The sequence below is a fragment of the Heterodontus francisci genome, chromosome 10 (genome assembly GCF_036365525.1).
Source record: "Heterodontus francisci isolate sHetFra1 chromosome 10, sHetFra1.hap1, whole genome shotgun sequence".
In the NCBI taxonomy this organism is placed as follows: Eukaryota; Metazoa; Chordata; class Chondrichthyes; order Heterodontiformes; family Heterodontidae; genus Heterodontus; species Heterodontus francisci.
In genome coordinates this window covers 113,829,610-113,845,150 of record NC_090380.1, presented here as the reverse complement: position 1 = coordinate 113,845,150, position 15,541 = coordinate 113,829,610, and the positions used below count along the sequence as shown (strand labels likewise).

Genomic DNA, 15,541 nt, shown 5'->3' with positions numbered 1-15,541 from the left:
TTTACTCTGTATCTAACCCCGTTTATTTATATGGTGACAGTGTAGAGGGGGCTTTACTCTCTATCTAATCCCGTTTATTTATATGGTGACAGTGTAGAGGGGGCTTTACTCTGTATCTAATCCTTTTTATTTATATGGTGACAGTGTAGAGGGGGCTTTACTCTGTATCTAATCCCGTTTTTGTATATGGTGACAGTGACAAGGGGGCTTTACTCTGTATCTAATCCCGTTTATTTATATGGTGACAGTGTAGAGGGGGCTTTACTCTGTATCTAATCCCGTTTTTTTATATGGTGACAGTGTAGAGGGGGCTTTACTCTGTATCTAATCCTTTTTATTTATATGGTGACAGTGTAGAGGGGGCTTTACTCTGTATCTAATCCCGTTTTTTTATATGGTGACAGTGTAGAGGGGGCTTTACTCTGTATCTAATCCCGTTTTTTTATATGGTGACAGTGTAGAGGGGGCTTTACTCTGTATCTAATCCCGTTTTTTTATATGGTGACAGTGTAGAGGGGGCTTTACTCTGTATCTAACCCCGTTTATTTATATGGTGACAGTGTAGAGGGGGCTTTACTCTCTATCTAATCCCGTTTATTTATATGGTGACAGTGTAGAGGGGGCTTTACTCTGTATCTAATCCTTTTTATTTATATGGTGACAGTGTAGAGGGGGCTTTACTCTGTATCTAATCCCGTTTTTTTATATGGTGACAGTGTAGAGGGGGCTTTACTCTGTATCTAATCCCGTTTTTTTTATATGGTGACAGTGCGGAGGGGACTTTACTCTGTATCTAACCCGCTTTTTTATATGGTGACAGTGTAGAGGGGGCTTTACTCTGTATCTAATCCCGTTTTTTTATATGGTGACAGTGTAGAGGGGGCTTTACTCTGTATCTAACCCCGTTTATTTATATGGTGACAGTGTAGAGGGGGCTTTACTCTCTATCTAATCCCGTTTATTTATATGGTGACAGTGTAGAGGGGGCTTTACTCTGTATCTAATCCCGTTTTTTTATATGGTGACAGTGTAGAGGGGGCTTTACTCTGTATCTAACGCCGTTTCTTTATATATGGACAGTGTAGAGGGGGCTTTACTCTGTATCTAAGCCCCGGTTTTTTTTAAGGTGTCCTTCACATATTTTATGTTGAGGGGGCCTTTATTCTTCAGGCCCCCTTTATATACATATTTTAAAAAATGACTATTAAAATCAAATAAATAAACAAAAAACTCAAATTTAATGGCCATTCTCGGCATCGACGATGCACTCCAGCCCCTGCGGTGCCCACCAGTCGCGGAAGGCCTTAAGAGTACCAGCAGACACCGCATGCTCCTTCTCCAGAGACACCCGGGCGCGAACGTAACCTCGGAAGAGGGGCAGGCAATCAGGGAGGACGGACCCACCCCGACGGCCCGCAGCCTCGACCTGTGTTTTGCCACCTTGGCCAGGCCCAGGAGCAGACCGACGAGGAGATCCTCCTCCCCGTCCACGCGCCTCTGCACCAGGTACCCAAAGATCAGGAGAGTGGGACTGAAGTGCAGCCAAAACTTGAGGAGCCGCCCTTTCAAATACTCAAAGAGGGGCTGCAATCTTGCACACTCCATATATACGTGGAACATGGACTCGTCCAGGCCGCAGAAAGTACAGGCAGCCTGGGAGTCCGTGAACCTACTTAAAAGTCTATTGCACGGGACTGCCCTGTGCAGCACCCTCCACCCCAGGTCCCCGATGTAAAGGGGGAGGACTCCCGCGTAAAGAGACCTCCATCGGGGGTTCCCCTCGCCGCCAGATGGCAACGCTGACCGCCAGGGCGTGTCTGGCCAGCTGACGAGGGCGAGGAAGTGGAGAGTGTGCAGGAGCAGCCCGTACAGGAAACCCCTCTGCGCCAATTGGAATGGCACGGAGGGCATTTCCGAGAGATGGCTCGGGTTGTGCGGGACCGGCTCCCGAGGAGGGTTGCGGAACCTGGGTCCGATGAGCAGTTCCGGCCGAGCGGGGGTCAGCTCGGCCAGGAGCACTCCGCTCTCCTGAGCTCCCTCACCACTTGCAGTGAGGGGTGTCCCGGGGCCTTCGGTTACTCCTCCGCACCTCGGTCCGTCCCTGGAGTCGGCCGACCGGACAGTCGAGGCGCTCTCCTCCGCCGGCGGGGGAGTACCCTGACTGGAGGCGACCATGTTCCAGACTCGGAATAGATCCCAGTAAAAGACAGGCAACTCCCTCAGAGTGGCGCGGCTAACGGACTCCACCGGGAGCTGCGTGTCGTCTTGAAGGCAGTGACACTGACGGAAAAAAATACGTCGCCAGCGCACTCCATCTAGGAGGACGCTCGACGTTCAGGTATCTCTGCAGGGCCCGAAGACGGAGAGTCGCAGCCTGGGTGCAGATGCACACCAGCCACCGGCCACCCTCCTCGATCGGGAGACTCAGGACTGCGGCAGATACCCAGTGTATCCTCTTGCCCCAGAAGAAATCGACGAGTTTCTTCTGGATCTTGGTGGCGAATGCAGGGGGCGGGGCCAAAGTGACCAACCGGTACCACAACATGGAGGCCACCAGTTGGTTTATGACCAGCGCTCGGCCCCTGTAGGAAAGCACTCGGAGCAGTCCTGTCCAGCGCCCCAGCCGAGTGGTGACTTTCACCTCCAACTCCTGCCAGTTTGCCGGCCAGGCTTCCTCAGCGGGGCTAAGGTGGACTCCCAGATAGAGGAGGTGCGTGGTGCTCCACGCAAAAGGTGTCAACTCCTCCGGCAGGGAGTCTACCCGCCACAGACCAACCAGGAGTCGGGAACATTTCTCCCAATTGATCCTCGTGGAGGACGCGGCAGAAAAGGTCTGCTGCAGTCGCGCATCCTCCGCAAGTCAACGGGATCTGTGACCGCGAGGAGCACGTCATAGGCGTAAGCCGAGAGGACGACCCGCATGGCCGGCTCGCACAGAGCCAATACCGTCAACCTCCTGCGAAGCAGGCACAGGAATGGCTCCATGCAGATAGTATACAATTGGCCGGACACGGGGCATCCCTGATGCACTCCTCTCCCAAAGCGAAGGGGCGCCGTCAAGGACCCGTTAACTTTGATCAGACACTCTGCAGCGGCGTATAAAAGTCGGACCCAGACCACAAAATGCGGCCCAAGTCCAAAAGCGCGCAGAGTCCCGAACAGGTATTCGTGATCCACCCTGTCGAGCACCTTCTCCTGATCGAGGGAGACCAGTCCTCAGGGAAAGTTGGATCCGGTCCCAGACCAGGTGGATGTTGTCCTGGATGGACCAGCCCAGGACCACATAGGACTGGTCGGGGTGGATCATGTGGGCCAGCACAGAGCCCAGGCGGGTAAAAATAGCCCGGGCAAAGATTTTATAATCCGTGCTGAGGAGGGAGACCGGATGCCAGTTCTTAAGCTGGCGGAGATTGTCCCTCTTCAGCAGCAGGACAATGACTGCCCTGCACCAGTAGAGGGGCATCTCCCTGGTTGCCAGGCTTTCCCTCAGGACCCATGCGTAATCGCCCCCCAGGACGTCCCAGAACACCCTGAAGAAATCCACGGTCAACCCATCCAGCACCGGGGATTTGCCCCTCAAGAGCTGGTGGAGGGCACATGTCAGATCCGCCAACGTGAGCAGAGCATCCAATCCTTCGGCGCCCTTTGGACTGACCATCGGCAGGTCCTCCCACAAAACTGCATGCGTCCTTGCTGGACGGATCCGGAGAGAACTAAGTGCCCTAGTAGGTACAGACCAGGAGGCCCAGTCCCTCCGGATCTGTGACGGAGGATTCGTCATCGGGCAACAGCTCAACAAGCTGCTTGCGGACACCCCGCCATTTCTCCAGCAAGTAGAAGAAGGGTGAGGAGCAGTCCAAATCTTCCAGAATCTGGATCCGCGACCTCACATATGCACCTCGGTCCCTCAGCGCGCCCTTCTTCTCTTTGTATGCCTGCCACAGGGCCCGGTCCACGACGGCCTGACCGAGACGGGACGTCATGTTAAGCACCTCCCTCTCTTCGTGCCCGATCCCGGCTTCCCGCCTCTTGGTCGACCCCTTCACGTACTCCTGACAGAAGACACGGATGTGAGTCTTGCCCACATCCTACCATAGCCTAAAGGAAGGGAAGCCCCCCTGCTTCCTTCTCCAGTCAGCCCAGAATCGACGGAATGAGTCCCAAAATCGCTCGTCCTCCAGCAGCCAGTTGTTAAAGTGCTTGCACGCGGACCCTGCTCACGTGTGGAGCGCAGTGAACTCTGCCCACGCCAGGTGGTGGTCTGATCACGGCACCAGCTGCATGCAGGCTGCCGAAACATGGGAGATGTACGCCTGCGAAATGTAGAAACGGTCGATTCGGGACCCTCCTCCTCCAGACCTCCACGTGAAGGCACTGGAGTTGGGATGGAGATTCCGCCAGACATCCACCAAGTCGAGGGAGCTAATCAGTTGCTCAACTTCTCCACCGACGCTTGGCCGCACTGGGATCCGGAGCGATCCCCCACCTCGAGGGTACAGTTAAAATCCCCCCCGAGGATGATGCACTCGCCGCTATCGATGGAGCTCAAGAGAGCAGACACTTCTTCAAAGAAGCGTGCTTGCAACATGCCGGGCCTGGGCACATACACGTTCACAAAGTAGAGCGGCACGCTACCCAGGCAAACGGTGAGGTGGAGCAAGCGACCCCGCACGAGCTCCTTGACCCCCAAGATCTCCGGCTGAAAAGTCGGGGCCAACAAGATAGCCACCCCACTAGAAATAAGGGTGAGGTGACTCATGTAGACCCCACCCTGCCACTCCAGGAGCCAGGTGACTTTGTCTCCCGGAACGGTGTGGGTTTCCTGCAGAAAGCTCACCGCGTATCTCCCTTCCCTCAGGACTGAGAGATTGTGAAATCTGCGGCGAGACCCCCTGCTGCCGTTGATATTGAGGCGGCTATGGTTATTTTCATGTCAAAAGTACTTAGAAACCCGTCACCAACACCTCACTGTGAGGAGGGAGCGGAGGTGCACCTGGCCCTCCACTCCCTTAACAACCCATTGAGGAACGCTTCTCAACTAGTTTCACGCCCGTGTCCTTCCCCCGCTTCTTGAAGGCGGCATGGACGGACTGGATGATCAGCGCCAGATTCGACCACCAGCTGAACTTTATTGCGGCAACCCCTGCAGGCTGCAAGGAAGTCCCGGAGTTCCACGCTGGGGATCAGAGGAGACTTGGTATGAAGCACGAGGGAGTCCACCACCTCACTAGTAATGGATTAAAGATCCTCCTTGCCCCTCACTGAGTCCCTATCCTCATCTGAGTCATCACCACCAGCGGCCGACACACCAATACACACTGTGGGGCGGGTATCCTGGCTGTGCCACCTGGTCCCACCTCCGTCACAATCTCACCCCCAGGATCAATGGCGGAGTCGTCATCTCTGGGCTCTTCTATGGAACTGGAGCCTATGGGTGCCAGCTGTTCAGAAGCCCCCCTCCACCTCCATCCCCAGGCCAGTGAGCAGCCCAGGTGAGACGGTAGTTGCCGACTCCAGAAATCCAGCCGGAATCAGGACCGGAGGTGGAGAGAGGAGGCCAACTCCCGCCCCACCAGCACCCACAGGCCCAGCAGACGGGGAACTATGCAAATTGGCCTTGGGGTTAGGTATATCCTGGGCAGCAGCGTCAGGCTGCTGGGAGGGTTGACCCTCACAAGACCCGGCCCCACCCAGGACACCCAACCCAGTGACAGATGGAATATTTTCTCCTGGTGGGTCCACAGGCTCCCCCACCACGGGCTGGCCCCCCCACCTCGGGAGCTGCCAGGATTACAGGGGCATCTCCACCCCCCTCCGTTCCGAGGGATAGAGGGTTCCTGCTCCAGAGCTCGAGGCCCTCATGGTGCTGGTGGTGGGGGGAGCTCAAAGACCCGCGCCAGGAGATGGACCCCGTAATTCAGGGCCTTCTTCAGAGGAGGGCCGCCTCCTCCTCTTATTCCAGGATCGGCGCGGAGGCTGAGAGACCTCCATCTTGGTAGAGGTCTCTGCTTCTACCTCCGCACCCCACTGTCCAGATCTCTTGGGCCCGAGATCAGCTGCGGGGCAGGTGGGCTCACCTGGATTGGGCCTAGGGCTAAGCTCAGGTTCAGATTGTTGTGCTGTGCCCAGGGGGTGCGCCTTTGAGAGTTTTGACTTGCGCCATGCCTTCCTTCCACCCGAGCAGGTCTCCCCCTTCCCATGGGAGGCCAAGAAAACCACGGTCTCCAGAACTGCCTGAGTGGTAGTTGTTGCAGGTGTCAGGGGAGTAAGGGGAGGTGCAGTGGCACCACCCTGGGCCGCTGAGGTGGAGTGTTGGCCCGGAAGTTGGAGCAGCTCTTCTGAACATGCCCCACCCCGTTACAGGCATGACACTGCACCCCGTTTGAGGTCCAGAAAACAAGGTAGGCCGCCCCCTGGAACTCAACATTAAATTGGCCCTCTGTGACTTCCTCCCGCGCCAGCTGCATAAATAATTGGCGGTGGAAGGAGTATACATGCCAGAGGCTGTTCTCCCAAAGACCGAGCGGGACTGTGGTAAGCCCTGTCTTTACCTCTACCACATGGTGCAAGTGGGGGAGGAGGAGCCCACCAGGAATGAAGGGCGGGATATTAGACAGGGTGACCCGCTGTGCAGTGGCCTCCGGGGGTCCACTGGCAGAAAGGTCCTGCCCATAGTGAGCCCCTTGCTCAGGGCCAGGGACATCACCCGCCCGGTCTTCAGGGAAAACACCGCCCTCCCATACATTTTAGAGGCAGCAACAAAGGCCGAGGGGCCAACAACCTCAGCCATTGCTTTTACGCATGCCTCTATCGTCATGTTGGGATGGACGTAGCTCTTGACCCCATGCTTTGATGTTATCAGCTCAAAAGTTGACGGGGCAACAGATGCAGCTGCAGCAGCATATGTGCGAGAAGGCCCCGCCACAGGTGAATAGGGGCTTGCCATGGAGTCGAAGAGCCACACCCACCCCTAACAAAGCAAACAGTTTTGTTTTTAAAACTTTAACCAATATAATGGGGGAGGGGGGGCGGGGGCGTAGTGGGAGTAGAGGAGGATAAAGGTGGAAAGGAGAGGAGAGAATAGCTAGCTGAGTGGTGGAAGGGAGAAAAAGGCTGCAAGGATGTTTCTCTTAAATTGGTGGTTGGAGCACCTTACTGCAAGGGGTACAAAGTCCAGTCTTCTGGTCAGGGGAGGATTCTTTGTCCAAGCTGGAACCCCCGGTTCTTTCCACTTTCTGCTGGTGTTACAAAGTGCTTCTTCACCCGGGCAGCTCCAGCCGTCCCGAGCCACGCAGTTGAGGTGGGGAGGGAGCTCCCTTTGTGCAAGATGGAGGAAAACACAACAGCAAATACAGGGGCTCCCGATCCAATCTTTGAGCCCCACCCCTGGATCTTCTGGTGTCCCTCCCCAAACAGTCCAAGAAAAACAGTTCTCCAGTGCTCCAACACCCACCTCTCCAAAGTAACTTGCAGGTCCTTTACTCCAATGGATGGAATCAGTTCCACACTTGTGTTGTAATTCTCAGTTCTCACCTCTCTCCTCTCCAGTTGCTGCTCCCACAGCCTGCACAGGTGCAGCTGCTTCGGATGACTACACACAGGAAGTATTCTAACCTTTCCAGCCAATTCCGTGCTGTACCTGTCCTAGGAGTGTTTGATGGGACAGTGTAGAGGGAGCTTTACTCCATATCTAACCTAAAGCATGGCTACCCTACCCGAACCCGACCAGACCCGACAACATATGTTGGGTTCGGGTCGGGTCGGGTCGGGTCTTTCTTTCGGGTCCGGCATTCGGGCTCGGGTTGGGTCAGTCTGGATGTGGACACAGTGCTGCATTTCTCAGGGAGGCAAGTAATCTTCAAAATTTGAACATTCAGCCAGGAGGCCAAGGCGGAAAACGTACTGCCGGAACGGGAGGACCACAGCATTTGGACAGGGTAGAGCACAATAACCTGTTTGATATAATTAACTTTATTGCGGTAGTCGGGTCAGATCCGGTCGGGCGTGGGTAAAAATCAAAGGACGCAGGCCCGGGTTGGGTTCGAGTTGCATGTGATGAGGTCGGACCCGGGTCGGATTTCAATTTCATACCCGAGCAGGCCTTTAATCTAACCCATGCTTTATCTATCCAAGAAGTATTGGGCAGTACAGTGGGAGTGTTTTTCTGTCTAGGCTGTGCTGCACCTAATCTTAATGCTGAAACTGGATGTAAAAAACATTGGAGAGTGACATCCCTCATCTCGGTGAACACAAGTGGACAAAGGAAGAGTAAAGAACATTGTGATTGGATTCTCTGATTTTCTATCATTTGCGCGAGGCATTAAGTTGCAAGAAGTATAAATGAAGATTTTATAACTAAATTCTGCTGGTGGTGCAGGATTTTCTCTCAATTGTAAAATACTTTAAAAACAAGCAGGCTGTTTATCAAAAGCTCAACCAAGTTGGTCAGAATCCTCCAATTGAGGGTCTTGGCTATATATTAAAAGTGCCCTTCTAATACTGCAGGGAAAAATAGATTAGCTCCTTTCCTCAAGACACTGGCTGTGAGACTCTTTAACTGGTATCAGCAGTTTGGCTGCATCAATTTTTGTCAATTGCTTTCTTCAAACTCCAAACTAGCAGTCGTGGTATCAGCATTGGTGAATGGCGGGCACAGGTGCTGGTTTTGGATGATGGGGCTTGGTTTGTGACTGTACTTCTCCTGTTGCCAGTTCTCTGTTCAACTTCTTCACTGTCACTCTTTCATTAAACTCTCCTGTATGAGGTGTAGGCTAATTCTATGCATGGAGGGTGGGGGCTGGGCAGGCTGTAAGGGATGGCAGAACTGTTGAGTTGGTGATTAACGGAACCAAATGAAACACACCCAGAACAGGCTCAGAATAAGAAAGAAAGACCTGTTTCTATAACGACTTTCGAGACCTCAGGGCACCCCAAAGCACTTTACAGCTGATGGAGTACTTTTGAAGTATTGTCACTGTTGTAAATTAGGAAGCTGGGCAGTCAATTTGGACACAGCAAGATCCCACAAACGGCAATAAAATAATGACCAAGTAAGGTGTTTTAGTGGCGTTGTTTGATGGATAAATATAAGTGAAGATGCCAAAGTGAACTTCCCTGCTATTTCACAATAGGGCTATGGGATCTTTCTCATTCACTTGAGAGAGCAGATGGGGCATCGGTTTAACGTCTCATCCAAAAGATGGTACTCCTGACAGTGCAGCACTCCCACAGTACCACATTGGGAGTGTCAGTCTGGATTTTGTGCTCAACAGCCCTGAAATGGGACTTGAACCCACAGCCTTCTGACCCAAGTGGCCACTGAGCCAAAATGGAAAAGAAACGTGAAAAATAAGCCAATGCAGGCAGAGTGTGGTACATCAGTGTCTCCATGTTGGGAGGGCGTAATTACAGCGTGACAAGTTTACATAGGAGTTCTCATTAAAAATTAAAAATTTATGAATTTAAAATCTGACTAAAGGTGCAAGTGGACATGGGGTTTTTGAACATGTTAATAGATATTTTACAACATGGAGACTCACAAAGAAAGACAGGGCTACGACTGAAAAGGGTAAGGCAGAGGTAAATCAGGAAACAAGAATTAGTTCAAATGGTCAGGTTTTAATTTTTCCCGAATTAGGATAATTAGGAAATCATGAAAATCCTTATGGTTCCTCTCATTGAAAATAAACCCAAATGTTTCTAAATTTAATTCAGCAAAACCTTGGTGGAAAGAACAAATAGAATACCTTAAATATTAGACATTTACAGCTGTCTTCGCAAAGTACCAAGAGGATCTGATCTACACTCAGCAACTTTAACATAGCAGTACGTCCAAAGGAATTTCATCGGAGCATAATCAGATAAAAATGGACACAGAGCCAAAGTAGGAGGTAGGTGACCAGATACATTTTAAGGAGAGTCTTAAAGGAGGAGAGGGTGGTAGAGGAGTTAATGGAGGGAACAGAAGAGCTTGGGGCCTAGACAGCTGCCAATGGTGGGATGAAGAGAATGGAGGATGCACAAGTGGTCGGAGATAGAGAATGAAAGAAAGAAAAGTAAAAAGACTTGCATTTATACAGCACCTTTCACAACCACTGGACGTTCCAAAGCACTTTACAGCCATTGAAATATAGTCATTGCTATAATGTAGGAAATATGGCAGCCAATTTGTGCACAGCAAGCTCCCACAAACAGCAATGTGATAATGACCAGATAATCTGTTTTATGTGATGTTATTTGAGGGGTAAGTATTGACGGGGCACCAGGAGAACTCTTCTGCTGTTCTTCAAAATAGCGTCATGGGATCATTCATATCCACCTGAGAGGGCAGACGGTTCAAGATCTCAGCCAAAGACAGCACCGCTAACACTGCAGCACTCCATCAGTGCTACACTGGAGTGTTAGAGAAAATTTTAGTGCTCAAGTTCTGGAGCGGGACTTGAACCCATCTCCTTCTGACTCGGAGGAATGTGAGTTACCAACTGAGTCACAACTAACAAAAATAAAGATCTGAGTCAGATGGGGGAATGGCGAATCTGGTTTGGGGAGGGGGGGAGGGGCAGTGGGGACAGAAGAGTTGTAAGGCTGGAGGAGGTTACAGAGATAGGGAAAGGGGAAGCTAGGGAGGGGTTTGAACATGAGGATGAGAACTTTAAATTGGAGGTGTTGAGGGAACAGGAGTCAGTGAAGGTCAGTGAGCACGGTGGAATGAATGACTAGATCCATCAATAGGGCCTTATCCTCCACATAGAATCATTCAGCTATCTGGAGGTAATCCATTCTATGCTGATGTTTCCTGCTGCTACTGACAGCGAAGGACGTGCCCAGTCCACAAACAGGGGAGCCTGCCACAAGCGACACACCAGACCTGAAACACACTCATGACAGGACTGAGATGCGGGAAATTTCTTCACACAAAGGGTTGTGAATTTTGGAATTCTCTACCCCAGACAGCTGTGGATTATCAGTTGTTGACTATATTCAAGGCTGAGATTGATAGATGGAGATAGGGATGGCAAGTGGGGTTGAGGTAGAAAATCAGCCATGATCTAACTGAATGACAAAGCAGGCTTGAGGAGACAAATGGTTACTCCTGCTCCTATTTCTTATGTTCTTATGTTTGTCCCTAGATTCAACTCTGATTTCGGAATTCACCCTTCAGGGGATATTTATTAGGGTCCGATCAGGATGGACCCTCAAATTGAGAACCTTATAATGAAATGATTCCTCGCTTGGCCTTTCAAAGCTTTTAGATTGTAGTTGGAAGGGAAGACAAGGAGTCCAACAGATTCAAAATGTAGGAAAAGAATGATTCAGAGGAGCTGATAGTGAGAATAGTGTTGGTCCCAGCAATGATGATGAGGAAGGATGCTGTAGTCAGAAGCTTAGCGAGCACAAGAGAGGAAAGTGCAGAGGAGCAGAGTCCATTCAAATATCAATAAAACAGAGAAAGAAGGTAAATATACTTGCCAAACACTTTGTTTTGTGAGTGATGTAATCCCTTTCACTTCACTTGTGATCAGTCCTGCAACTTCCCAACAGCTCTGCATAATTTCAGTTGCGGCTCACTAGGTAGCACTATCTCACCTTGAAATCTGAAGGTTGTGGGTTCAAATTCCCCTCCAAAGACGTAAGCACTAAATTGAAGCTGGTGCCCTAGTGTAGTAACAAGGTGCTATCTTTTAGCTGAGATGTTAAACCGAGGACTCTGTAGCCCGATCCCATGGCACTATTTCAAAGAAGAGCAGGGGAGTTCGCCATCGTGTCCTGGCCAATATTCATCCCTCAATCAACTGAAATAGATCATCTGGTCGTCAATGCTGTTTATGGCCGCTAGCTTGGTGAAAACTGGCTGCCATGTTTCCCACACTACCACAGTGACTACACTTCAAAATCAGTAATTGGCTGCAAATTCCTTTGAGACATCCTGAGGTTGTGAAAGTTGCCATAAAATTTCTTTTCACATCCCTCAATTTTCCCTTCATTCCCAAATTCTCCCCCTCCAATCCCATATTTAGTCTTTCCCCTTCCTCTCCTGCATGGCGCAGTTTCACATCCCTCTGGTACCTCGCCCCAAATGGCCACACATGAGCCATGCACAGAACACCGGCAGACTGACTAAGCAGCGTGGAGAGCAGCAGGGCCTCTCGACTGATCCCATCCTTGAGTCAACGTCCATACAACAGCACTGTCCAGCAAGGGGCACTGAGTAGCCATGAGGAGCAGGCACCCTGATCGAGTTTTCCCCTTTCCTAGCCCAGTGGCAATGAAGCCAGGTCTAGAGCACTCAGACACCACCCTGGCTAAGAACAGTTACCTCACCTAAGACCTTAAATTTACATGAACATATAGCGCAGGTTAAGCAGAAGTTGCTTCTCAGGAATGAAATAAACAACCTGCTCACCACTGAGGCACTCCAATTAAACTGGCTGCAACAAACCACTCAACATATATAGGCTACAGTAGTTATGTTATTGGACTAGTAATCCAAAGGCCTGCACTCATAACCCAGAGAATATGAAATCAAATCCCAGCACTGCAGTTTGAGAATTCAAATTTGGTTTTAAAAACATCTGGAATTAAAAATCTGGCATCTGTAAAAGTGACTGTGAAGCTGTAAAAACCGCAACTGGTTCAGTAATATTCCTTAGGAATGGAAACCTGTCGGTTACCCAGTCAGGGCCTACATGCGACTCAAGACCCACACAAACGTGGTAATTCTTATCCGCCCTCTTCAATGTCTGAGTGAGTCACTCAGTTATATTAAACCTTCAACAGAAAGGCTGACTGCCACCTTCCCAGGGGAACTAGGGTTAGGCTATAAATGCCAGCCTTGCCAGTAACACCCACATCCCGAGATTGAATAAATAAAAAGGTACCTCCCGGCTCATGATAACAATACTTAGAGTAGTCCAAATATTGTATGTGATAGTAAACATTAATTTAAGATTTTAACACATTTAGTCACAAACAAAAACCCATAACTGAATAATATAGACTATTGCGAATTGGATTCTTAGTCTCTGCTAAATTAGCTAAGCATAGCAGGAACAATAATAGGATTGCTGAAATTGTCCTCAGTTCCCTGAGTTGGCAAGTGAGGGGCGAAATCAGCCGGCATTCCTGCTCTTGATCCCAATCTAGTGGCACGCTGTGTGTGGGGGCCACTGGACAAGGATGGGATAGGGCTCAGTCAAGATCACATCAACTGGATTGATTATAGGCCCCTTTGAGGCAGTAAGTGGCTGAAGACACTTCACAGAGCTGAAACAGATGGGAATAGGAGATATCCACAGTTAAAAGGATCACTTTACAGCAACGCCTCGATTTTAAAATTCTCAACCTTGTTTTCAAATCCTTTCACGACCTCAGCCCTCCCTATCTCGTCACCTCCTCCAGCCCCACAACCATCCGGGAATCTGCATTCTTCCAATTCTGGCCATTGAGGACCCCCGATTTTAATCGCTCCAGCATTGGCGGCTGTTATCTTCAGCTGCCTGAGCCCTAAACTCTGGAATTCCCTCCCTAAATCTGTCCGCCTCTCTGCCCCTCACTCTCCTTGTTAAAATCTGTCTCTTTGATCAAGCTTTTGGTCACCTGCCCTAACATCCTCTTATGTAGCTCAGTGTCAAACTGTGTCTGTTGAGATTCCTTGCGATGTTTTACTGTGTTAAAGGCGTTATATAAATGTCAGTTGTTGTTGTTTTGGGGAGGCCTTTAAAAAATGAGGAGGGAAAAGCAGTGACGGAAGGGCCTCCAGGCAGAACGGCCAAGATGCCAGAGGGCTCTGCCACTGAGGATATAGAGGAGGTATGATGCCCTCTGCAATACAATTGCCTACTGGCTCCCACTGCCGAGGCTTAGTGAGCGACCAGGACCTGGGTGAAACTGGACCCCATTTTGGTGGGGGGGGGGATGGAGATGGGGGGGGGGAGGAATCAGCGTCTTTAGGTGAGGTAGAGGACAGGGTGGGGGGGGGGCAGGGGAGTGAAAAAGGAGGATATACAGAAAAAAAAATCCAAGCAACTGCAGACCATAGACGCAGATTTTTTTTTTATAAACATTAAATTAACCACACAAACAATCAATAACCTGTGGCTAATAAAATTCAAATGATTCGCCCTGTAGCCTCTGTGCTTTGACCACTGACCACACTGAAACAACTTGGCAGTAGCAGGTTAAAAACTCCTGTTTACAAATTCCCCGGTCACCGACACCCCTCCCTTTTAAAATGGATATCACACAGGACATTTTTGGCAAAAACATTCTAAATGGAGGATCTAACCTTAACACTAGCAACTCCCCTCCATACAGGATAGCCCTTTCCCAAGGCTACAAGAGGGAAAACAGTACAAAAGGGCCTGAATATCAAAATATGACATATAAATGTGTACACACACAACACAAACCAGCCGTGTAAGGGATTGCGATATTAACCCTTGAACTACACAATTTTGAAAAATTAAGCATATATAATGCCTTTTCCTTAAAAAAAAAGACATTTTGATTCCTCTTTCAAATTCCAGTGGGCTATTTCAGAACAAGGCAGATGCTTGCATGAGGGCCTCTCTCCTGTGGGGGGGTTTGAGGAAATGTAAGACAGTCATTCAGGATCCCAAGACAGGAATACCGAGGGGACTGGGAGCTGGGAGAGCATCTGGTCAATTTCACCAGACTGAAACTGAATTACTATTGGCCACGCGCTCCTTCCCCACCCCCCCACTATTTATGTTAACATTTTTTTACATAAACAGATACCAGATACAATGGACACAATTATATTTATATCTATATATGTATATATATATATATAATGTATGTAATGGACGATAGATTCCCCTTACCTGATCCACACATATACACACACAACAGCTCCAGAAATCCCAATCCGGATGAAGAAACGCTGCAGTTTCAATGGTTACTAAATAATGACATGTATCATTTTGTTGCTTCTGCTGCCGCCTGGTTTGATTCAGATTTGCGAGCGCCCCCCCGATCGCTGTTGTATCCAACCCGGGTTCAGGGATACAAAGTAATCCGGTGTACTGTGTCCTCTGTATCGCCCGCGATCCAACGTGAGGCTTATCCAGAAAAAGAATATATAATGAATGATATAAAATTTGGAAATAATTGCCTGATTTACTTAAACGAGCTGCACTGCTCTCTCTCTCTCTCTCTCTGACTCACACAACACAAACCTTCCCCAGGCCACATGGAGAATGAGGCAGTCCAGATAGACTTACAGCCGAGGCACCTCCCAACTAAAGACATGCAAAAAAACACACACACACACACATCCGACACACTACAGGCTAAAAGCTCCACCAGTTCACACTGGCAAGCTCTAGGATTAGGCTGTCCTATAGAGACGGGAGCACACAGTATTTAACTCCTTGTGGTTACAACCAGTCAGTCTTCATCGACATTATAAAGGTTTGCCGAACTATTTCTGATTTTTTTCCCCCTCTCTCGTTTGATTCATCTTGCTTATGATCACTGCCCCTCTGTCCGTCCTCCCTTCACCCTTTCTCTCTCCACATAT

The 15,541-nt window shown here is 49.9% G+C and overlaps 1 protein-coding gene across 1 annotated transcript in view; it reads right to left on the bottom strand.

Annotated features, from left to right (window-relative positions):
- The window catches only part of nrip1a (nuclear receptor interacting protein 1a), a 129,575-nt gene extending 114,235 nt beyond the window's left edge, over positions 1–15,340 (bottom strand). The window contains exon 1 of the mRNA XM_068041280.1: positions 14,844–15,340. The gene's annotated coding sequence lies outside the window, so the exon portion shown is untranslated. The remainder of the gene's footprint in view (positions 1–14,843) is intronic.
- Between the last annotated feature and the right edge of the window lie 201 nt (positions 15,341–15,541).